The 24,775-nt window shown below is 37.2% G+C and overlaps 1 long non-coding RNA gene across 1 annotated transcript; it reads right to left on the bottom strand.

Annotated features, from left to right (window-relative positions):
* Positions 1-8,425: 8,425 nt before the first annotated feature.
* LOC142150023 (uncharacterized) lies at positions 8,426-23,176 on the bottom strand. The gene is made up of 3 exons (XR_012690977.1): positions 23,082-23,176; positions 10,947-11,370; positions 8,426-8,542 (listed from the first exon to the last, which is right to left on the bottom strand). It is a non-coding gene; the product is annotated as an uncharacterized LOC142150023 (long non-coding RNA).
* Positions 23,177-24,775: the final 1,599 nt, after the last annotated feature.

Below are 24,775 nucleotides of genomic sequence, written 5' to 3'. Positions count from 1 at the left end.
AAGCCGAAGCTTTTAGATCTTATTGTCTGTAACAACGCCACGAGCATTAATATTTTTAACGCAGTTGATGAGGTGTTTCAAAGTCATCTTATTCCATGGACAAACTGCATTGGTGTGTGTTTGGATAATGCCTCTGTTAACATGGGAAGACTCAGGTCTGTAAAGACTTTAATTCAAGGGAAGAATCCTTCAGTCTTTACAGAAGGTTGCCCGTGTCATCTGGTGCACCTAGCTGCAAGGAAAGGAAACAATGCCCTTTCATTTGATGCTGATGCTTTCCTCTACAAACTAACCAGTTACTTCAGGTTCAGTGCAAAAAGAGTTCAAGCTCTAAAAGATATGAGTGAGTTTGTGGAAGTCCAGTATTCGAAAATACTGAAACATGGGGTAACCAGGTGGCTCAGTATGCATCCCTGCATTGAGAGAGTGCTTAAAATGTTTCCTGCTCTGAAATCATTTTTCCAATCTGAAGACTGTGAGAAGAATGCAAGAAGCAGAGCTCTCTGTGAAACGTTTGAGGATGCAACAACAGAGTTGTACATTTTGTTCCTTCACTCAGTGCTTGGTTCATTTAATGAAACCAATATTGTTCTTCAGTATCGTGCTCCTTTTATCCACAAATTGCACGAGTGCTTACTGGATTTATACAGATTATTGTTGCTGAAGTTGGTCAAACCAAACATAATTAAAGGCGCTGACACTTTTGAAAGACTTCTGGCCATAGATTTTGGGGACCCAGACATGCAAATGGGGGACAGAGAATTATTTATTGGCTTTACCACTAGAAACTACATAAGGACCTGTGCTTCTCTAGAGCCAACAGCAGTGAGAAGGTTTTTTCAGGAAGTTAAAGAATTTTATTGTTCTGCTCTAGCATATATGAAAAATAAGTTTCCCTTTAGTGACGATGTAGTAAAGGCAATGAAAGTTTTTAACTACAGAAAACGCATGGAAGCCGACTTTGAAGATATTGAATTACTGGCACAACGTTTCCCACAAGTGATAGATATTTCAATGATCCCAAAGTTGCATGAAGAATTTTCAGAATTCCGTGTTTTTGACTTGCCTGAGTCCTCTTTAAACAAATGCACAGATGATGGTGTGGAAAGAGTGGACTGTATTTGGCATGAACTAAGTATGGTCACTCATCCAGCAACAGGGAACCCAAAGTTTCCTTTATTATCAAATATGGCAAAATCACTTCTAGTCCTCCCTCACAGCAATGCCGAAATTGAACGCGTGTTCAGCATGGTCCGCAAAGTGAAGACTGAGCTCAGGGGACAATTGTCTACAGAGGGAACTTTAAAAAGTCTCCTACAATGCAAAATTAATTTGTTTACAGACATTAACTGTCACCAGTTTAAACCCTCCCCAGAGCTTTTGTGTAAAGCAAAGTCTGCTGCTTATCAATTGAGGAAATCAAGTGAACTGAGAAAATCTGTGGTTTTGTGTGTTTTTGCTTGAGTTTCATGTTCATTATTGTGATGTTTTATGAGCTGGCACTTTATACAACATTGTTTACTTGGATATAGTTTACATAGTGAAGCTTGGTTATATTTTTGTATTGTGTAATTTTTGGATATATCATAGATATAAATCTGTTGAACAGCGCTATGTTAGCGTTTTGTTAACTTTAGTAATTGTAATGTTCTATTGTTGAAGCCATAATTTAATTTATTTATTATAAAGTTAATAACTTATTGTTGATTATTTATATATAATTCTGTTGATAAAGTTTGCGTTACTTATTATAATGTTTATTTAATGCTTAAAACATGTTTGTTTTCATATTAAAAATCTTTCTCTTTGGAAATGAGCAAGTCATTACTTTGTCACCTATACATAAACACATTATGATTACATGCTGATCAAACTACTACAGGTTGAGCTGGTTTCGCCCAGTGGGCGGAGCTGGTTGCGCCCAGTGGGCGGAGCTGGTCGCGCCCAGTGGGCGGAGCTGGTCACGCCCAGTGGGCGGAGCTGGTCACGCCCACAATGGTTTTTACAATCTCCCTGAAATGAATTTTCAAAAGTTGGCAAGTATGGTTTACACCCATGCTGGCTTATCCCAGTACATTAGAAAGTGCTGCTCTGACACTACAAGTATTGAGGCTGGAATCTGGTGAGTAATTGGCTGGACCTGCAGTAGTTGTGGCCTTTCAGCAAGCAAGAAAAATGTGTAAAGATTCATTAAGGAACTGTCTCAAATGCATGCTATGATTTACTATTATGTAATTGAAAATAATGTGATGTAATGTATTAATGTTATATTAAAAGCCAATAATTTAGTCTGTAAGTTCCACTGATGGAACAATGTCCTTTCAAGTTTGCAGGGTGTATGAACTCACAGATATACCGTACTGTCCATAGATCCCTATGGAGTGTGCAGAGTCACACTCTTTTCAGATGATGGTTATGACAGATAAAGAGCACAGATCTGAAGGTAAATCGTGAACATGTGTTTACTACATATAATCAGCATGCTGATTTGGACTTTTTTGGCTTTTTTCAGCTATTGGTAAAATTGTTAAACATATGGGGAGAAATTTTGTATAGTGTGTACCCAGAATAAAGGGCTGCATTATATGTTGACTCTGTATAAATAAAGGCCATTCATGATCATCATTATTATTATTATTATTATTATCAGTTTACTCAATAGCACCTATCATATTACACAGTGCTGTACAGAGAATAAGTATTTACATCAGTCACTGCCCTATTGCAGCTTACACACACTAGGGTCGGTTGGTCCAGTTTGTCAGTAGCCGATTAACCTACCAGTATGTTTTTGGAATATGGGAGGAAATCCATGCAAACATGACTAGAACATACAAATGCCACACAGATAGGGCCTTATCAAAATTGAGAAGAAGGAAGGAGGAGGATGCCGACTTTCATGCTGTAGCTGTTACTCATAGGATTGCTTCTGTCGGTTTTATCAAAGTGTTGAAGAAAGTCCTGAATCTTGCGTTCTGCATCGGTAGTAGTCAGTAAGTAGAAAGCTGCTAGGGGTTAATCCAACTTGTTTTACCTCTTGCATAAGGCTTCCTTAGGGATGTAATAAGTTATCACATCCCTGAGGTAGCCTAATGCAAGAGGTGAAACACGTTGGAGAAATAGCTACAGCACAAAAGCCGGCTTTCTGCAGTGAACGGGGAAAACTCCATGCATGCACAACGACTGACGAACAACTCCGACACTTTCTGAAAAACTGGTCACCTGCTTACAGTGCCTCCCACTTTCTAGGGGAGGCAAGAGCAGGCCCGGTGCTCCCCTTAGGCAAGGTTAGGCAGTTGCCTAGGGCGCCGGGCTCTGGAGGGCGCCACAGAATTAAAATTACTTAAAAACTGTGCGGCGACCGCTGACCATACCTTCCACGGTCACCGCACAGCTTCCGATAAATCCACGGAGAGGGGGAAGTGGCTATGGATCACCACCACAGCCTCTCTGCTCCGTCTCCTCCCCTGCACTCACTGACTGTCGGGCGTGACATCATCATCACGGCCCGAGGAGAAGGGAGGAGACGGAGCAGAGAGGAGCAGCTTTATGGCGGCAAGTAAAGGTAAGGAAAGACGTGGGGAGGGGGGGGGGGGCGCAGATTGTGAAAGTGTGCCTGGGGGGGTGGATTGTGAAAGTGTGCCTGGGGGGGCGCGGATTGTGAAAGTGTGCCTGGGGGGAGGGCGCGGATGTGAAAGTGTGTCTAGGGCACCAAGGACCCTAGCACCGGCCCTGGGCAAGAGGCATACTCCAGGAGGAAGGATGCATGGGGACACTATCTGCCTGGATAAACAATTAATTACGTGATTCCGGACTATCTTTAAGTTATCAAATAACTATGTACTTGAGAAAGGATAATTGATGATAATAGGACTAATAAATTGGCTTCCTCCATATATCTTATTGGGATCTGCATCTCTGTAAGGAATGCAATAGCCTGCATAGAGACAATATGAACTTGGGTCTTTAGTTACAATTTGAAGAAAGCAAAACTTATATTCCGTCATTACTGAGTGTTGTCTTATTTTTGCTTTTGTATTATACTCAGTTTACATGTTGCGGCCAGAACTATTGTTTCCTACATCTGTTTTATGAATAAATATATTGTATATAAATAAATATTTGTTACTTGAGACTACATATACTACACAACGGAGCGACAGGGATTTAACAAACAATATCTATTATCTTGATGGTAGTGATACCATTCACACCCACAATACAGCCCCACTGAGATCCACCATAATCAATTCAACTAAAAGGGACAGTGCTGGGTTTCTTTGCCGCAATAGTAAGTGGTTGGTTTAGAAGTAGTAAAGCAGGATCAGTGGGTACCTGGAAATCCATTATTTGATAAATTCGGTTAATAACTGTCTCCCAAAATTGGGAAATAAGGGGGAATTCCTACCAAATGTGAAGAAACTTGCCCACAACCTCTCCAGCAGAGATCAGAAGACTGGGATACAATTTCCACAATTTAGAAGGGAAAATGTACCATCTGCTATACGATGTGTGTTTAACTAGGGTCTGAGCAATCTATGTTATTCAGACTTAATTTCCTGCTTGTTCTAGATGTCCTCAGCTTTAATTGTGCAATGAAAGAATAGCCTGTAGCCAATAAGATCATTAGAGTGTATACAGCAGCAGGGTATGTGTACACTGATTTTGTTTAATTCAACGACCATTTGTGTGATTGTGTAAGTGAGGACAGGGCTGCATGTGATAGGGAAAATGTCATTATATGAGAAGACAAATTGTGAAGCCACAGACTGAGAGTAGAAAGTGAAAGGAGCAGGATTCCCTAGCTCCACAGAGTAGAGATGTGAGGCTCCTATAATGCTGTTGAAAGAAAACTGTGAAGGCAAATTCATCTCTATAAGAAATGTTCATATGCCCAATATTTTTTCACACAATTGCTTAGCTAATTGATATCAAAAGCTGCGTAACTATAGCCGCCCGTACATCTGACATTGGATCTGAAAGCACAGGAGACTCTGATCCAGTGGAAAAAAAGTACTTTAAAGTATAATCTTATTTAGCCTTAATAAAAATATGTATCTAGATAGTTATATAGTTGAGGACAAAACAAATGCATATATAATTCAGACTTATTTATTAGGCTGCTACTAAAGCCATTGATACTCCGCCATATTGAATAATAACTGGGGATGGAGCCAAGAAAACATTGTGGTGGGTATAACTTTATGATGTGCATTGAGGGCTCCATCACAATTTATTATGGGGCCCAGACATTTCTAGTTATTCTCCTTCTGGCCTGCCAGCTATTGATTGAAGGTCATAATGAATGATGAGATCAGGTTAACCAGAGCAGCCAAGTAGTTAGGATAGATCCATACAGAAGTTTTTTCTAAGACATTTACTTGCAGGAGCAAATTGGAATGACTCGGAGCGTAAAAAAAAGATGTTTGCATCATTTTTAATGCTGCTATATGCACCAATTCTCTCTGCATGCCTGAAAACAACAACAGCGTGGACATAGCTTTTTGCACCTGTGCCACTAGAAGCCAAATATTAAAATACATTGGAGTCATTCATGGAAAATATTACACAAAGAAAGTCAAAACAGAGGCTGTAACCCATAGGAACCAATAAGATTAATACTGCAATTTTTTCTACTATAATTTAGACCTTATTGGTTGCTTTGGGTTGTACCATTTTTTTTTCTCAATTACTCCCTTTTTTGTGTCCAACTCTGCCTCAGCCTCATTATATGTATATAGTAAAATATTGATTTTAACTCAGCTATTATATTACTATTGTTATTTTACATATAGGAAAATTAACTTAAAAATACAGCAGAGAGTAAACTGCTTATATTGCTACTTTTTACATAGTTGCTTGTCCACATGTTAGTTGTGCCTTTTTATGATTGAAGTTATGATTTTATGATTGAATGGGGACACTATCAGCATGAAAATGTGACATCTTTTACTGTTAAAATACACCCTACTTAGCTGTATTCACACAGTTTTAATGTGAATATTTTTCTTTAACACACTCACACCTGAGATGACAAATAAATTAATTTAATTTCACTGACATCAGTGTTTTAAGCCATTGCAATATTTAAGCATCTAACAAAACTTTTACATGACATAAAACTGAAGGAAGTTTAAGAACAGCAATTGTGACAGCAATGTGTGTAGATATGTAATTAGCAGTTCATTTCTATTATTTCTATTTTTTTATTTGTATTATCTAAATTATACTCCATTGAAAGTTCTTCTTCAAACTTTCAAAGATTATCTTTTATTGTATGAAATTTCATTTTTTTAAATAAAAAAAAATATAACCACTATGCAGGTTCTAAATAATGGTAGGGTTCCTGCATATTGATGTTTGCTGGCACATACAGTATGAGCTATGAGTTTGAACGGCAATTAAAGCAAATATCATTGTTCTTTATAGTTAATGCAGTTTCAGTACACACTGATACATAACACTTGATGCACAATGAATGTTTAATGTCAATATACTTATTGTATTTACTATAGAGATCAAAGATTTCTATTTTGAAAGCTGCAGAAACAAATCACAGATATAATATAAATGTGATTGGAGAAATGGAAATGTAATTGTTAAAATTCTTATTTAACTTTATAGGACAAACTTGTTGCACATGTGGCAATGCATTGTGGTCCTGATTTTTTTTATGTATAACATGATGCTTCTTAAAATAAGAATTTAAGCATGGAATAATGTGAAGAATAGCTGCCTAGCTACCTGAACATATGAATGCAGCAACTCACTTCTTATTACAATTTGTTTTTAAACTGCTTTTATATGTTTGGGGAACTTAACTGAACTTGAACTCTGGGAACTCGAAGCAAGTGTTTTATTCATTTATGCGTGAAGCACATGGAGCTTAAGTCCTATTACAAAACTATGGTACTACTTAACATAAAGCCACTCATGGGTAAAGTACAGAACATATTGCAATTAAATTTTTTTTCATATATGGTCATAACAAAGTTCATATACATGAATATTACAAGATGTAACATTTTACTGGGTCAACTTGTATTGTAATCTATAGTTTCCTTTATTTGTTGCTATCTCTTTCTGAGTCATCTCCTTAAAAGTTCTTTCCACTTCAGTAGAAAAGATTATCTTAAAGGCAGGATTTGTAACGAGATCATATATTTGCTCTAGGGATGCAGACTTTGGGGACGCTTATGTGACAAATTAGCAAATGCCATTTAAGAAAACTTGTTTTTTTTTCTCACTGCAGTGGCAAGAGAGTCCATATCCTAAAGCTAATAAATAAATGAAATTGTGCTAAGTAAAATCTTCAATACTCACCTAAAAATCTATAGAGGAGATTAACACTTGCATAGCAGGCAATAACAAGTCAGCATTGATAACAAAGTGGTATAGAATTTTGCAGTGTGTAAAGTGTTACAATTCCCTAACAGATCAGTAAAGAGCAGGGTCAATAATATCAAACAGGGCAAATTAGATAACAATGCTCTGATGACAGGTGATTCTGCTTCCCCAGCTGTAGTAAATACTGTTGCCAGTGCACAAAAAACAGCATGCTCTGTGACATTTTCCTCGTATACCGTCTGCTGCAAAGGTTACATCTTACGGCAAAGTAATTTATTGCAATAATTAATTTTCTGATCTTTATATTAACAAGAGACAACTTTCTTTATTAGGTGGAACAGTGCAATGAATTTCAAGTTGTCATTATATATATTCAATTTAAAAGTTACACATCCTGAGAAAGATAAATAAAATCGGTATTGATGCAATGTGTAACTACAATTGAAACTGTACATAATACATTTAAATAAAATTACAATTTGTGTCAAATATATATTGTCTATACAAACCCAAAAATGTTCTTCTTTTCTGTGTTGCATTAACACGTTCACAAGACACTCAAAATGTTTAATAGGTTTTGTTTTTTTATTTGTATGGTACATATAGACATCATATATACATCATAATTAATATATATTTGTCATATTTCCATGTGCATACAGTTCAAAATGCCATGATGTGTGCATTTATATTGATAGTGCTTTTGGGAAACATTAAATTAACATAGTATACACTAGCATGAATTGAAGGAATGAGTTCACAAAATGACAAATGTGCAAGAACTTATAGCATCTGGTTGACATTTTTTCATTATACGACATTTATGAAGTGCAGACATGTAAACATCACATCAAAAATCTAACCTCCTAACCACCAACTTCATTAAATTAAACTACTCATTTTACCCTAATTTTAATTAATCAAGATAGTGAGGGGAATCTCACAGAAGGAATCAGTATGTATGAATGGACATGACATCCTTTCTAAAACTAATGGAAACAAATGTAAGGAGTAAACCAGATAGTAATCAAACAAGTCAGTGTCAAGGGTCTAAGCTGCTAGTTATAAAACTATGTTCTCTTTACAACGATTTTCCAACGACTGAAGTTCCGATCAGTCGACTGATTCATGCGTATACATTATACACGTTTTCAACAATCTTTGCATGATTTAGCTTCCAGGCTGTGATTTTTGTCTGTCATAACAAAAAAATCTATAAACAAATTTTAAAAAAAAATGCAGTATACACTGAGTTGATATATGGCCTGCCACCAGCATTATGTACAATAAATTTAAATAAAGGTCTGCAGCTCATTGCAAAAAAGCTCCTACAAACAAGGATTCTGGAAAAGGAAATACATCATCACCATTCATTCTATAGCACGTTTGTGTATAGTGCATGTTCATTCGCAACTGCACATTTACTACGGATTATTTTAATATAATGATCTCAATTGATCAACACCAGTCTCATGGTATTTTGCTTGTCGCTATGGTAAGAACACTGCAAGCACAGACCTGGAGGGATAGAAGAAGAAAGAATTAGACTTGTTGTACCAAAGAGTGGTTCCAGACGAGATACTCTTTTTCACACATGCCCCTGCTACAGGAGATACGGGACAACAACCTTGATGACTTCAGGCATTTCCTGAGGATGAATGATGCCACATTCCAGGAGCTACTCCACCTTGTCACCCCACTCATTGAAAAGGAGTACAACCATTTAAGGAGACCCATATCTGCAGAGCAGAACTGGTTGCTACCCTAAGATTTTGGGCTACAGGAAGGACACTGGCTGATATCAAATACAGCACAGCAATTTCACCTCAAGCTCTGGGTATGATTATACCTGAGACCTGTGAGGCTATTGTACAAGTACTGCGTGGACAGTATATGAAGGTTGGTAAAAGAAATAGTCTTTTTTTTAAAAAAAAAATATTAGTTAAAATAGAATGTAGACATATTAATTAGCATATTAAAAACTACACAAAAAAATACAGTACAAAAAATGTAGATATGTATAAGCACTGCTTTTGGCCTGTCAGGATATGGAACCCATCTTTGCTCATCAGAGATGGGCTGAGATGGGTTGAAGGTGGGAAAGATGGGAAGACGAAATTAATATTTATGAAAATTCAGGGCAAACATATCTGTGGGTGCAGATGGGTGTGAGAACCATCTCTGGTGTGCAGACCAGAGATGGGCTGAAGAAGGGAAAACAAAACAAATGTTTTAGTTTAAATAGGGCACATATAAACCATATGCATTTTTTAAAAATTGTCATAAAAAAACAGACTGGTGTCACAGTTGTTCGTAATGTAAATGTTCACTGTTTTCCAATGATGATGAACTCCCTGTGTAATGTAGCATATTTCTGCTTCACATAGGTGTTGATGTCCTGTAGGCAGGAAGGGTAATTGCCTGGCTTCCCATGACAGGATGTTGCCTCTGGAATGGTAGTGGACAAATTGTATAGGATTAGGCCGGTGTGACATGTCCTTTATCCTGTTTATGAGGGGATTGTGTCAATATAGTGTTTTGTGATCCGCCCTCTGTGCCCTATAAATTATGTCACAAACCATAATTTTTTGAAAGTGTTGCTCCAAGCAGGTCAAATTCATCAGGCTCCTGTGACAATAATTTGGCTTTACCATTATCTGGTGTGGGTCTGTTTTTGGTTAACTGTGTGGGTAGAAATGTGCTTTCCTGGCTGTCTTCTGTCAGCTGGGTGACATATGACAATGTACCACATAGCTTTGCCACAGCAACCAATGCTTCTTCACATAAAACAGATGGCTGTGTAATTAAAACTGAAGGTAGGCTAGTTAGTATGACAGTACATGCATGTATTGATTTATCATTACAACAATCTTTCTCTTATAGTTTCCTGCAATGGTAGAGGAATGGAAACTTATTGCATAAGATTTTGAAACACTTTAACATTTTACAAATTGTGGCGGTGTCATAGATGGTAAGAATTAAGCCACCCTCAAAAAGTGGATGACCATAGTGGATGCCAACTATGAATTCCTATTCGTGGACATTGGATAAAATGGAAAAGTGTTAAATGGCAGGGAATTGGAGCAGACGCCGTTCCATGACAAATTTAAAAATAACGCACTTAATTTGCCACCAAGAACTGAAAAACAAATTGGACTAAATTTTGTTTTTGAAGCTGATGAAGCCTTTTGTGCTGCACCACAATGTATTAATAACTTATCCCCAAGTTGTGGGAAATGCTTTTGTTATATTGAGCATTTTCCATTCCACCATAAATCTGTGCCTAGACAAAGTTGACAGGTGTAAAAGCCACAGTGTGCACAGTGCACCTAGCAATGCGGAGAGCACTGTAGAAGTTGTGGAAGTGATAGGGTTGACACCACTGGAGTCTTCTTCCCACATGAGAAATGTCAGCATGGCAAAATTAAACAGGGAGGCTTATTTTGAATATTTTAATGGAGAGAGTGCTATATCCAGGCAGAATGACATTTTGTAATGTATGCGCATTTACATTTTATGTTTGATTGCAAACTTAATTGTCAGCTAAATGTACATAAATAAATATTTTACGCATTAACAATATTGTATCTTTCACTTACTGTGCCACCGGTATGTCGGCTGTTTTTATAACTTTAAGTAAGGTACTACTGTCCATCTCCATGTTGTAGGTAGACTGTCTTGCTATTTCTTCATCACAAATGAAATGCAGGAGGCCAAAATACCACAACTTGGGCACATAAACATCCTATGCCCCCGCCCCTGATTTTTTAAGGCCTCAATCTTATCAAGTTCTTTTTTGAAGACAGTGCTCAGTTTCTGGAACTTCCCCTTGACCCACTCTAGAGTTGCCCTGGATTAATGAGGAAGGCCCTCTTTTACCATGTCATCCAAAGCCAAAGTCCTCTTCTGCCTGTTGGAGAACTTTTTGATTTAGTTTTCCACAAGCAGGGATGGGATCTGTAGGCATCAAGGATGTCCTTCATGAGCTTGACACTTTTATCAGATGCCATCGTAAATGTTTTCCTAAAATAAAACATAACACATGTTTTGTCATAATTACATACACACCCCAAAACCAAAAATACAGAACGTCTCATGTTATAAGGTTTAATAGCAATCAGGTAAACAAATTGTTGTAACCATTTGTATGCTACGGAATGTTCAGGCCAAAGATTGGCCCATACCAACTGTGAATGCCCATGTCTGTGTCTCTAAAATTATAAAGGAGCGATTCTGTAGCCTGCAGTATGTGTGAAAATATGGTAGAGGAACAGGTGACAGAAGTGATGGAGGAGTGGAGGGGGATGGAGATGGAGAACATTAAAAGAGCCAAGCTAATGAGCCCAAGGGAGATGGAGATGATGGTGAGAGTACTGGACCAGCATGACTACGACTGTCAGATGTGAAAATACTGAAAATCAATCCCCGAAAGGAACTAATAATGCAGAAGCTCATAAATCTTCTTAGAGATAAACTTGATAAAAAAGAGAACATATAGAGAAAGGGGAGGAAAGAGAAACATGAAAGGCACTCCAGTCCCAAAAATAAATGTCAAATTTAATTGTAAAACTTTACTTTTATTATGTTACATTAAAAACAAGGGAAAAGCAGCGAATTTTTTTAAAAAATGTAAATAATGTGTGTGTACTGTATTAAAACATAAAGAGCACCCGACAGCAGTACAGGGTAATAGTATCTTCACTCAAGTGTCAAGAGAGTAGCTCCCAATAATATATTATTCTCTCTACTGGGTTTAAATCATCAAATCTCTTGTTTCTATATATATTGATACAACTGATCTCCTATTATCAATAAAGAGGTTGTTTTAACAATAAAGAGAAAAAATCTGTTAGCGTGCGTTTTATTGCTTAGATCCGCTTCCAGATCTCATTGGATTATATCACATTATCTGGATTGGTGTGTCATTAATTTGTCAAGCACATTTGTAAAATAATGTGTAGTTATCATTAGTCTCATATGTATCCAGTGCTTAGACTTTCACTGATGTAATTCACAGATTCTCAAAAAGAGGAGGGGTTCCCCCCAGGTTCTCTATAGTACACTAGATCCCTAGCGGAAAAGGGTAATCATACATGAGTTACATAACATCCAGTATTGATAAGCGCATAATATCTCCGCTCACGTGGGCTGGTCCGTGAGTTTAGTTCTAGTACTTCCTGGGCTACTCATATAGTTACAATAATCCCCTCGGGGGTCTTAGTAATATAGTAGACCCCTAGCGGGGGAATGTAGTCATGAGCAAATCACATAATACTCAGGATTAATGAGCACATAATTTCTCCGCTCATGTGGGTTGTTCATTAGTCCAGTCCTAATGTTCCCCTAAGTTGCCTATGTAGTTGTTGTGATTCCCTCTAAGAGAAAATGTCTCTACATAATTTCTGCGGGCGGGTCTACAGCAAGTGTACACATAGCGCCATTCATACAATTGTAGCGATACTGGACTGCCTATATAATTATAGCAATTCATTCTAAGAGGACATGTCTATATATATAATTTATGCAGACCTACAGTGAACGCACACATAACGCCAGTGATACTATGGAAGAGGAGATACAGTGCCTGCCTGTTCTGTCGAGTGTGAGTGACGTCCTAATGACGCCACTTTACCCCGACGTACGTTTCGCACATAGCTTTTTCAAGGTAGCAACCCGAGAAGCCTACTCGGGAGGTTAATATCCTAAGTCCATCCTATCACCTTGCGCCTGTTTGATTGACAGCTGTATCAGCCAATCGCAACTAACCATATTCAAAATAATGACAAGGGAAGAAAGCGAAGGGAAAGGATCTCTTTCCTTAATAGGTAAGACAAAGTCAGTGCATGATACATGTCCCTAAATCATCTTAGTACATCTATATTTGTTTTTTAAACTTATACATAAGTGTACAGGATAGTTGCTAAATATTAAGAGTGGGGATTGGAGTATATTATTGTACGAGCCTTTTACCAAATAAGGAGATATAGATAAACTCCATACGTTCTATCTCAAAAGGTGGAATATTTATTCCAAATATCATTGTGGAGTACCATCTATTGTTGAAAATAGATAGTAGATACCAAATATTAAAAAACGTTTAGATTATATCCCTTACACTATAAATCTCCCACTATCGTTTTAAAAAAAGCACATCAAGTGGCCAGATGATATTTTCCATCTCCTACAGTAAGAGGAATTGATAGTAACATCTGGTAATTGGTTCCCCCAGTACACAGAAGATGTACCCTTATGGTCATATAATCCTAATCCTATAGCACATACAAGTATACCAGATAGATGAATGGATATTTATAGATCAAATTTAATTGGATAACATATGAATTTTTTACACATATATTTTCAAAAAAGGGGAAAATGTTTATCCAAGTCCTCAGTGGGAAAAATCATCTCGTACTCGTAATATGTATTGAACATCTGCTATTAATAAACATTCACATGTCCTTACTTGTACTATTGGTCGTCACAGGTCACTTCCAAATGACATTTCCCATATCCTATAATAGGGGGAATTATTAATGCCATCTAATGGACGGGATTTCCAGGATACAAAGAACATATCCCTATAGTCACACAATATTCTTTTCATAGAAAGCTTGCATAACTATTATACTCATTCAAACCTTGTGGTGAGAGTGAGTTAAGTAAGAATATCCACTTGCTCTTACGTTGTAGTAAAATCTTGTCAATATCTCCCCCTCTAATTCCCAAGATTACTTTTTCTATTCCAAAACATTTCAGACCATCAGTGTTACAGTTGTGCCTATGAGAGAAGTGTTTCGCCACTGGGGATAGCTTTTTCATTCTATCTTGGTCTCGTTGAGCATTCCTAATGGATCCAATATGTTCTAAGACACGTAATTTGAGCTTTCTTTTGGTTTTCCCCACATAGATTTTAGGACAGGAACATTTTAAAACATATACAACTCCGCTGGTGTTACAATTAATGTATCCAATAACAAAATGTGTAGTTTTGAATTTGTCCACCATTTTTACTGTTTTTTCCATATGGGCACATGCTTTGCAGCTACCACAGCAATAAGATCCCTTCGTAATATCTCGGGATTTCTTTTCCCTGAAGTGGCTCTGAACTAGTGTGTCCTTTAGGTTTGCTGCACGTCTCCAGATGAAGGAAACCCTGTCCCCTAAGATGTTCCTAAGGCCCTCATCAGATAGTAATATGGGCCAGTTCTTTTGGACAACATTCTGGATTTCCTTCCACTCGTTACAAAAATCCCCTATGAACCTGATTGGATTGTCCTTTGGAGGTGCTTTTGGGGTATGAATAAGCATCTTTCTTTCTTTATTTCTTACATAATTTGCAGCTCTCTTTATACTCCTCTTGCTGTATCCTCTTTCTTTTAGTCTACAGATTAATTCCTTGGTCCGGATCTCATAATCAGTTGGGCTGGAACAATTTCGCTTTAACCTAAGGAATTCTCCTTTTGGAATGTTGCGAACAACTGGGGGGTAATGGAAGCTGTTGAAGTGAAGGACACTGTTCGTAGCTGTACTTTTTCTGAAAAGGTCCGTTTCTAAGTAGCCATCGGACTTCCTACGAATGGTAATATCTAGAAAATCAATTTCCTTCTGGCTCATATTGAATGTCAATCTCAAATTATTTGAGTTGTCATTCAAGACTGAAATAAAGTCATGAAAAAGGCCTTGATCTCCCTTCCAGAGAATCAGAATATCGTCTATGTACCTGACCCATAGTAAAACTTGGTCAGTGTACATATCCAGATCTCCGTTAAAAACAGTGTCCTGTTCCCACTTACCAAGATACAAGTTCGCAAAAGTGGGGGCACAAGCTGTCCCCATAGCTGTGCCCCGAATCTGTAAGTAGAAACGATTGGAAAAGACAAAGAAGTTTTTGGTAAGTATGAATTCTAATAATTCTATAAGAAAGGCGCTAAATTCGTCATTAGGTTCCATACGCAGAAAATGCTTGACAGCTTCAATGCCCACTCTATGATCTATGCTCGTGTAGAGTGACTCCACATCCACCATGATCATCCAAACATCGTCCTCAAGAGAGAGGTCCTCTACCAATTTTAGGACATCTGAGGTGTCCTTTATATAGGATGGAAGGGAGGTTACGTACTTTCTCAAGTGTGTGTCAACAAAAATACTAGCTTGTTCTGTTAAATTTGCCATACCGGATAGGATCGGTCTCCCAGGTGGGATCTGTTTGTTCTTATGGATTTTAGGTAACAAATAGATAGTAGGGATCTTTGGATCCTCAATTTTTAAAAAAATCCATTCTGTTTTGTTGATAACACCAGTTCTGAAAGCTTTTTCAATTATCTGATCATATCTGTTCTTAAAGTCAGTCGGAGGGTTCGAGAAAAGTTGTTTATAGCACCTTCTATCATGAAGTTGTCTATCCATTTCTTTTCTATACATAGTCACTGGCCATATAACTATATTTCCGCCTTTGTCTGAAGGCTTGATAACAACATCCTCCCATTTCTTAATTTCTTGTAATGCTTGTCTTTCAATATTACTGAGATTATCATTACACATTTGCCTGGTTCTTGACCTTAGATTGTCTAATTCTTTGGAAACCATTCTTTCAAAGGTCACTATCTGAGGACTTACTTGTTCATCAGGGAAAAATTGAGACTTCCTCTTACAGATAATTCTAGGGGACACATTCGTACTTTCCAAAGATGTGCTAGGGATGGAGTCCTGGACATCAGAGGTATCTTGCTCCAGAAGGAGTTCTTCCAAGTCTTTCACAGCTTCTAAGTCTTCTCGAGAGTTAAGTTGTATAAACTCTTCCAAAGTACCCCCTGGGTCATTGTGACCCTTTTCATAAGTATCTTTTTGACTGTCCTGAGAGAAAATTTTGGCCAATTTAAGTTTTCGTGTAAATAAGAAAAGGTCCTTCTCCCATTTGAACCTATCAAATCCAACAGTGGGTGAGAAGGATAGCCCTCGTGAAAGGAGATCAACATGTTGTTGTGAGAGGATCCTATCCGAAAGATTGATAATCTGTAAGGACATAATGTTACTCACTTCCTCCTCATTCGTCTCCTTTCGGGATTCCATGGATTTTTCCAACCCCATTGGTTCCGATCTCGCAACCTTCTTCCTCCCCCTCCTAATGGGTTTACATCTAGGTTCCCTCTCTCTTCCTGAGGAACCATAGTACGCTCTAAAAAAGTACCTGTATCCTTGGGAGAGTACCTATTTCTATTTTCACGGAACCTTATATTCCCTGAATCATGATCAGATGTTTCCACGTCAGAGGACTCACCACTGGTGGACAATCCCATATCGTCCCTTCTATAGGTATTTCTATTCCTACCAGTGTTCCATTTAAAAATGGTGCCATTTGTGTAGTCCCTCTTATCACGGACAAACTTAGATTTCTTCTTTTCTATGATAAACCTCTCATATTGTTCTAATTCTTTTTTATTTTTATCATACATCTGCAGAAAAAACTCATTGGTCTCAAAATCTTTGAGTTTTCCACTTAGTTGTTCAATCTCCTTGGAATATTGATCTAACATGAGTGTATCATGTTTTAAAATGATTTGAATCAATTCCTTGGAACATTTTAATAGTGTATTTTCCCATTCAGTTTGTAATTCAGGGGTTGCCAGTTCATATGATGGAAAAACTTTGGGGCGCAGACCCCGTGGGGTGATAGAGTTTTTAAGATAATTTTCATTTGTAGTTAGATCCCACCAGGTTTGACTTTGTTTGCGTGACAAAATTTTAAGTTGATACAGATGTTCTCTCCAACCATCATTTCCTAATGGGGTACCAATATCTCCCTTCTCTGAGAATATAGATTCTGAATTCTCACTTCTTTTTTCACAATATCTACTAAGATCTGCTTTCAGATCAAACGTGGCCATCTTTATTCTTGTATTATACAGGTTTGTACAGGGACATAGGATGAACTTCAAGATAGATTATCAAATACTTCTATCAAAAATCTTTTATATTAGGAATTTTTCCACATATGTATCTCATATCTATAGACTGGTGCCCACCACAGAAACTGAGATAGACCTCAGTACAAAAGCAATATCAAGGAAGAACACGGAGGTGTGGTCGCACACAGACGGGACTTATAGTCTATTTATTCATAGCAAAATGTTGCATTTCAGAATAGACAGGGTGCACTTTTGTTCGTTCTAGACATAGAACATATAGAGAAAGGGGAGGAAAGAGAAACATGAAAGGCACTCCAGTCCCAAAAATAAATGTCAAATTTAATTGTAAAATTTTACTTTTATTATGTTACATTAAAAACAAGGGAAAAGCAGCGAAATTTTTAAAAAAATGTAAATAATGTGTGTGTACTGTATTAAAACATAAAGAGCACCCGACAGCAGTACAGGGTAATAGTATCTTCACTCAAGTGTCAAGAGAGTAGCTCCCAATAATATATTATTCTCTCTACTGGGTTTAAATCATCAAATCTCTTGTTTCTATATATATTGATACAACTGATCTCCTATTATCAATAAAGAGGTTGTTTTAACAATAAAGAGAAAAAAATCTGTTAGAGTGCGTTTTATTGCTTAGATCCGCTTCCAGATCTCATTGGATTATATCACATTATCTGGATTGGTGTGTCATTAATTTGTCAAGCACATTTGTAAAATAATGTGTAGTTATCATTAGTCTCATATGTATCCAGTGCTTAGACTTTCACTGATGTAATTCACAGATTCTCAAAAAGAGGAGGGGTTCCCCCCAGGTTCTCTATAGTACACTAGATCCCTAGCGGAAAAGTGTAATCATACATGAGTTACATAACATCCGGTATTGATAAGCGCATAATATCTCCGCTCACGTGGGCTGGTCCGTGAGTTTAGTTCTAGTACTTCCTGGGCTACTCATATAGTTAAAATAATCCCCTTGGGGGTCTTAGTAATATAATAGAGCCCTAGCGGGGGAATGTAGTCATGAGCAAATCACATAATACTCAGGATTAATGAGCACATAATTTCTCCGCTCATGTGGGTTGTTCATTAGTCCAGTCCTAATGTTCCCCTAAGTTGCCTATGTAGTTGTTGTGATTCCCTCTAAGAGAAAATGTCTCTACATAATTTCTGCGGGTCTACAGCAAGTGTACACATAGCGCCATTCATACAATTGTAGCGATACTGGACTGCCTATATAATTATAGTAATTCATTCTAAGAGGACATGTCTCTATATAATTTATGCAGACCTACAGTGAACGCACACATAACGCCATTCATACAATCTTGTAGTGATACTAGGAAGAGGAGATACAGTGCCTGCCTGTTCTGTCGAGTGTGAGTGACGTCCTAATGACGCCACTTTACCCCGACGTACGTTTCGCACAACAGTGTCCTTCACTTCAACAGCTTCCATTACCCCCCCAGTTGTTCGCAACATTCCAAAAGGAGAATTCCTTAGGTTAAAGCGAAATTGTTCCAGCCCAACTGATTATGAGATCCGGACCAAGGAATTAATCTGTAGACTAAAAGAAAGAGGATACAGCAAGAGGAGTATAAAGAGAGCTGCAAATTATGTAAGAAATAAAGAAAGAAAGATGCTTATTCATACCCCAAAAGCACCTCCAAAGGACAATCCAATCAGGTTCATAGGGGATTTTTGTAACGAGTGGAAGGAAATCCAGAATATTGTCCAAAAGAACTGGCCCATATTACTATCTGATGAGGGCCTTAGGAACATCTTAGGAGACAGGGTTTCCTTCAGCTGGAGACGTGCAGCAAACCTAAAGGACACACTAGTCCAGAGCCACTTCAGGGAAAAGAAATCCCGAGATATTACGAAGGGATCTTATTGCTGTGGTAGCTGCAAAGCATGTGCCCATATGAAAAAAACAGTAAAAATGGTGGACAAATTCAAAACTACACATTTTGTTAATGGATACATTAATTGTAACACCAGCGGAGTTGTATATGTTTTAAAATGTCCCTGTCCTAAAATCTATGTGGGGAAAACCAAAAGAAAGCTCAAATTACGTGTCTTAGAACATATTGGATCCATTAGGAATGCTCGACGAGACCAAGATAGAATGAAAAAGCTATCCCCAGTGGCGAAACACTTCTCTCATAGGCACAACTGTAACACTGATGGTCTGAAATGTTTTGGAATAGAAAAAGTAATCTTGGGAATTAGAGGGGGAGATATTGACAAGATTTTAATACAACGTGAGAGCAAGTGGATATTCTTACTTAACTCACTCTCACCACAAGGTTTGAATGAGTATAATAGTTATGCAAGCTTTCTATGAAAAGAATATTGTGTGACTATAGGGATATGTTCTTTGTATCCTGGAAATCCCGTCCATTAGATGGCATTAATAATTCCCCCTATTATAGGATATGGAAAATGTCATTTGGAAGTGACCTGTGACGACCAATAGTACAAGTAATGACATGTGAATGTTTATTAATATTAGATGTTCAATACATATTACGAGTACGAGATGATTTTTCCCACTGATGACTTGGATAAACATTTTCCCCTTTTTTGAAAATATATGTGTAAAAAATTCATATGTTATCCAATTAAATTTGATCTATAAATATCCATTCATCTATCTGGTATACTTGTATGTGCTATAGGATTAGGATTTTATGACCATAAGGGTACATCTTCTGTGTACTGGGGGAACCAATTACCAGATGTTACTATCAATTCCTCTTACTGTAGGAGATGGAAAATATCATCTGGCCACTTGATGTGCTTTTTTTAAAACGATAGTGGGAGATTTATAGTGTAAGGGATATAATCTAAACGTTTTTTAATATTTGGTATCTACTATCTATTTTCAACAATAGATGGTACTCCACAATGATATTTGGAATAAATATTCCACCTTTTGAGATAGAACGTATGGAGTTTATCTATATCTCCTTATTTGGTAAAAGGCTCGTACAATAATATACTCCAATCCCCACTCTTAATATTTAGCAACTACCCTGTACACTTATGTATAAGTTTAAAAAACAAATATAGATGTACTAAGATGATTTAGGGACATGTATCATGCACTGACTTTGTCTTACCTATTAAGGAAAGAGATCCTTTCCCTTCGCTTTCTTCCCTTGTCATTATTTTGAATATGGTTAGTTGCGATTGGCTGATACAGCTGTCAATCAAACAGGCGCAAGGTGATAGGATGGACTTAGGATATTAACCTCCCGAGTAGGCTTCTCGGGTTGCTACCTTGAAAAAGCTATGTGCGAAACGTACGTCGGGGTAAAGTGGCGTCATTAGGACGTCACTCACACTCGACAGAACAGGCAGGCACTGTATCTCCTCTTCTTAGTATCGCTACAAGATTGTATGAATGGCGTTATGTGTGCGTTCACTGTAGGTCTGCATAAATTATATAGAGACATGTCCTCTTAGAATGAATTGCTATAATTATATAGGCAGTCCAGTATCGCTACAATTGTATGAATGGCGCTATGTGTACACTTGCTGTAGACCCGCAGAAATTATGTAGAGACATTTCCTCTTAGAGGGAATCACAACAACTACATAGGCAACTTAGGGGAACATTAGGACTGGACTAATGAACAACCCACATGAGCGGAGAAATTATGTGCTCATTAATCCTGAGTATTATGTGGTTTGCTCATGACTACATTCCCCTGCTAGGGGTCTACTATATTACTAAGACCCCCGAGGGGATTATTGTAACTATATGAGTAGCCCAGGAAGTACTAGAACTAAACTCACGGACCAGCCCACGTGAGCGGAGATATTATGCGCTTATCAATACTGGATGTTATGTAACTCATGTATGATTACCCTTTTCCGCTAGGGATCTAGTGTACTATAGAGAACCTGGGGGGAACCCCTCCTCTTTTTGAGAATCTGTGAATTACATCAGTGAAAGTCTAAGCACTGGATACATATGAGACTAATGATAACTACACATTATTTTACAAATGTGCTTGACAAATTAATGACACACCAATCCAGATCATGTGATATAATCCAATGAGATCTGGAAGCGGATCTAAGCAATAAAACGCACTCTAAGAGATTTTTTCTCTTTATTGTTAAAACAACCTCTTTATTGATAATAGGAGATCAGTTGTATCAATATATATAGAAACAAGAGATTTGATGATTTAAACCCAGTAGAGAGAATAATATATTATTGGGAGCTACTCTCTTGACACTTGAGTGAAGATACTATTACCCTGTACTGCTGTCGGGTGCTCTTTATGTTTTAATACAGTACACACACATTATTTACATTTTTTTAAAAATTTCGCTGCTTTTCCCTTGTTTTTAATGTAACATAATAAAAGTAAAGTTTTACAATTAAATTTGACATTTATTTTTGGGACTGGAGTGCCTTTCATGTTTCTCTTTCCTCCCCTTTCTCTATATGTTCTATGTCTAGAACGAACAAAAGTGCACCCTGTCTATTTTGGAATGCAACATTTTGCTATGAATAAATAGACTATAAGTCCCGTTTGTGTGCGACCACACCTCCGTGTTCTTCCTTGATATTGATAAAAAAGAGCAAAGTTCTAAATTCAAAAAGGGTGGTCTGACCTATAAACAAGGAGCAAAGAAGGCTCAAGAGAATCAGAGCGAACATTAAAAAAGAGAATTAAAACTGATTATTAAAACTTTGTAAAGATAGTAAAAAGTGATAATAATTAACAACAACAATTTGTTTGATTAGTAAAACTCTGAGATCTATTTACAGAAATAAGAATGCACAATGAAGTGTGCTGCGTAGCTGCATAAACAATTAAAGTGGAAGATGACATAGCGAATACAAAAGAAGAAATCATTGAGACAATAACTGGGGATATAAAAGAGGAACTGAAAGAAGGTAATTAAAGAATGTTAAAAAGTTTAGAAAACGTAAGGTGTACCCTTTACTGTTATGTTAGATATGGTATCTATGTTTCAGTTGATATGGACCAGCATGCCTGGCCAGACCCAGGAGGGACTTTAGCATAAAGTGATTTCAAGCAGTGTCCAAAGTGTGCAAATGGTAGTAGTTCCACTGGTAAAAAAGATGTTGTACTCCATTTCATCGTTAAACATAATTAAAATATAGATACCATCATCATATCTGACAAAAGCTCAGAAGGAGAGAAGTAGGGCATATGCACCAATATTTCTATAACTTCCGGTGATGGAAAAGGTGTGGCCGAGAAGATGGAAAAGCTGAACGAATATTTTAAAGAATTGAGGGCTAACATCACTGATGTGAAGAAAAAGTTTCACAACCGGAGAAAAATTACCAGGACTTGTTTCACATATAAGAGAAAGTTATGTTTGCAGTCCGTAGCCAGATTAAATGTTAAAATAGCTATAATTTCCACAGAAGTTTAAAGTGTTTTAAGTTCTGCAATTTCTGCTATTTCTACATCCAGTTTTTATGGATAAAGTTTACAAATAAAATATATTATAAACAACTTTCTGGTTTATTGGATGCACTTGCTAGATAAAGTTATAATAAGAGGGCGCAAAACCAACGTGTGGTTCGCCTTTATATATAAATATATATATATATTTATACACACACACACACACACATATACACTCACTGAAAAGGCTCTGAAATAAACATACATTAAGGCAGAAGTAAGGTAAATAAGCATACAGAACACAGTATCACGCATACACACTATGTTATAGCTCTTTCATAGAGATATTGGACATTGGTAGCATTTAGATTGCAGACACAGCAGGGAACAGAGACTTAAATCTTACCCTACATGTTCCTATTTGATGTTCCTGGGGTACGTCCTGCAGTTTTGCTGTATCCAGACACTCATACGTCAATCCTCACTAGTTTGTGTCGGCATCCTAGTATGTGTGGAATGCGGAAATTGACAGTGGAATGCAGACGTATGGTAGCTGTAATGTGTCAAAAAACCTCTCCAATGTGTTTAATCTATACACCGGACTTTGTCAAGGATAAGGTTCTGTGTAAGTTTGAGGCTGTAAACATATAGCCTCCAGTTTTGATTCCACAATTTATGCCTTATTTATACAAAGGGACTAAAATCCGAACATTTTAAAAATCTTTTAGTAAAAAAAAAGTGCCAGTGCCATGTTAAAACTACGCTGTTCTCTGCCTTAATAAAAAATAATTAAATATAAAAATGTACAAATATAAAAATTATTAAAACCATAATAGAAATGTAAAAAATATATAACAAGGATATATATATATATAAGTATATAGAAAATAAAATAATACAATGTTTAAATTAAATTATAGAAATCTTAATATACATAGAAAATATGCTGAAAGTCAGTCATTATATGAGCTATTAGTAGTCTATATCAAAATAGCACTCACTTTGTCAAAAATGAGCCAAAGTCAAAATCAATATTGAGACCGCATGGCGTTAAAGTTTTCATTGTATATATCCATTTAGCCTCTATTTGTGAAATCCTTTCCAGATAATTTCAACCTTTTCAAAAGCTTTCCACCTGTTCGATCGCTATATATTTCAATTGTATCGGATCACAATTGTGGATGTTCAGAAAATGGTTTGTGACACTATGGGCTAGATTTACTAACAGGTGGGTTGCTAAACCCGCCGCTTTTCGGCTAGTTTTCCGGCGGTTTGGCCATCGCCGGATTTACTAAAGGCAAAACCGCCGTCCAAACGGCCAAAAATGACCACTTTAGAAAGGGATTTGCCATACCGCCGGAAAAGCGCCATTCAAACGACCAAAATAAAAGAGCTGGTTGTGAGCGGCGAGATTGCTCAAACAGCATGCTGTCGGAGCTCCGGCAGCTGTCAAAATAGTCAAGAAAAGATAAAAGTGTAAAAAAAAAAATCGTGACGTCCACCCTCTATTCAGTCTTAACCCTAGTGCTGCCAGCTCTTGCACAAGGTCTATTTATAGTATTAGGGGATTTTCCCACGACCGTGAGAAAATCCCCTTATACTATAATTAGACCTTGCGCAAGAGCTAAGCTCATTGCGTATCGGAGCTTCTACAGTGTAGGACTTTTTTTATGTTTCTGCAATCAAGCAAGAAGATTCGGGGATCTTACAAATGTGGGGCCCCCCTGGCTGAAGAACAGAAGACTGCAAGCAACAATAGGCCCCCCTGGGCAAAAGAACTGAAGAGATTTCAAGCATGGACATTTGGAAGTACAAATTTATTTGGGACAAGGGCAAGGAGGACTTTTGGAAGTACACATTTATTGGGGACAGGGGCAAGCATGGACTTTTGGATACAAATGTATTTTTGACTTTATTTACAGCCATTTTTGGATTGAAAGCTGCTGACAAAAGAGGAAAACTTCATTGGTGAGTATATCGGGGATTTATTATTTTTAATAAAATATGTGGTGTACATGAGCGTGTTTACTGTATTTAATGTGGGTTTATTATTTTTAATAAATGTTAGTGGTTGAAATGAGGGTGTTGTGACTTTGTAAA

Source organism: Mixophyes fleayi, chromosome 4 (assembly GCF_038048845.1).
Source record: "Mixophyes fleayi isolate aMixFle1 chromosome 4, aMixFle1.hap1, whole genome shotgun sequence".
Classification (NCBI taxonomy): Eukaryota; Metazoa; Chordata; class Amphibia; order Anura; family Limnodynastidae; genus Mixophyes; species Mixophyes fleayi.
Note: the sequence above shows the minus strand (reverse complement) of the source record. Positions and strands in the feature narration are given on the sequence as shown.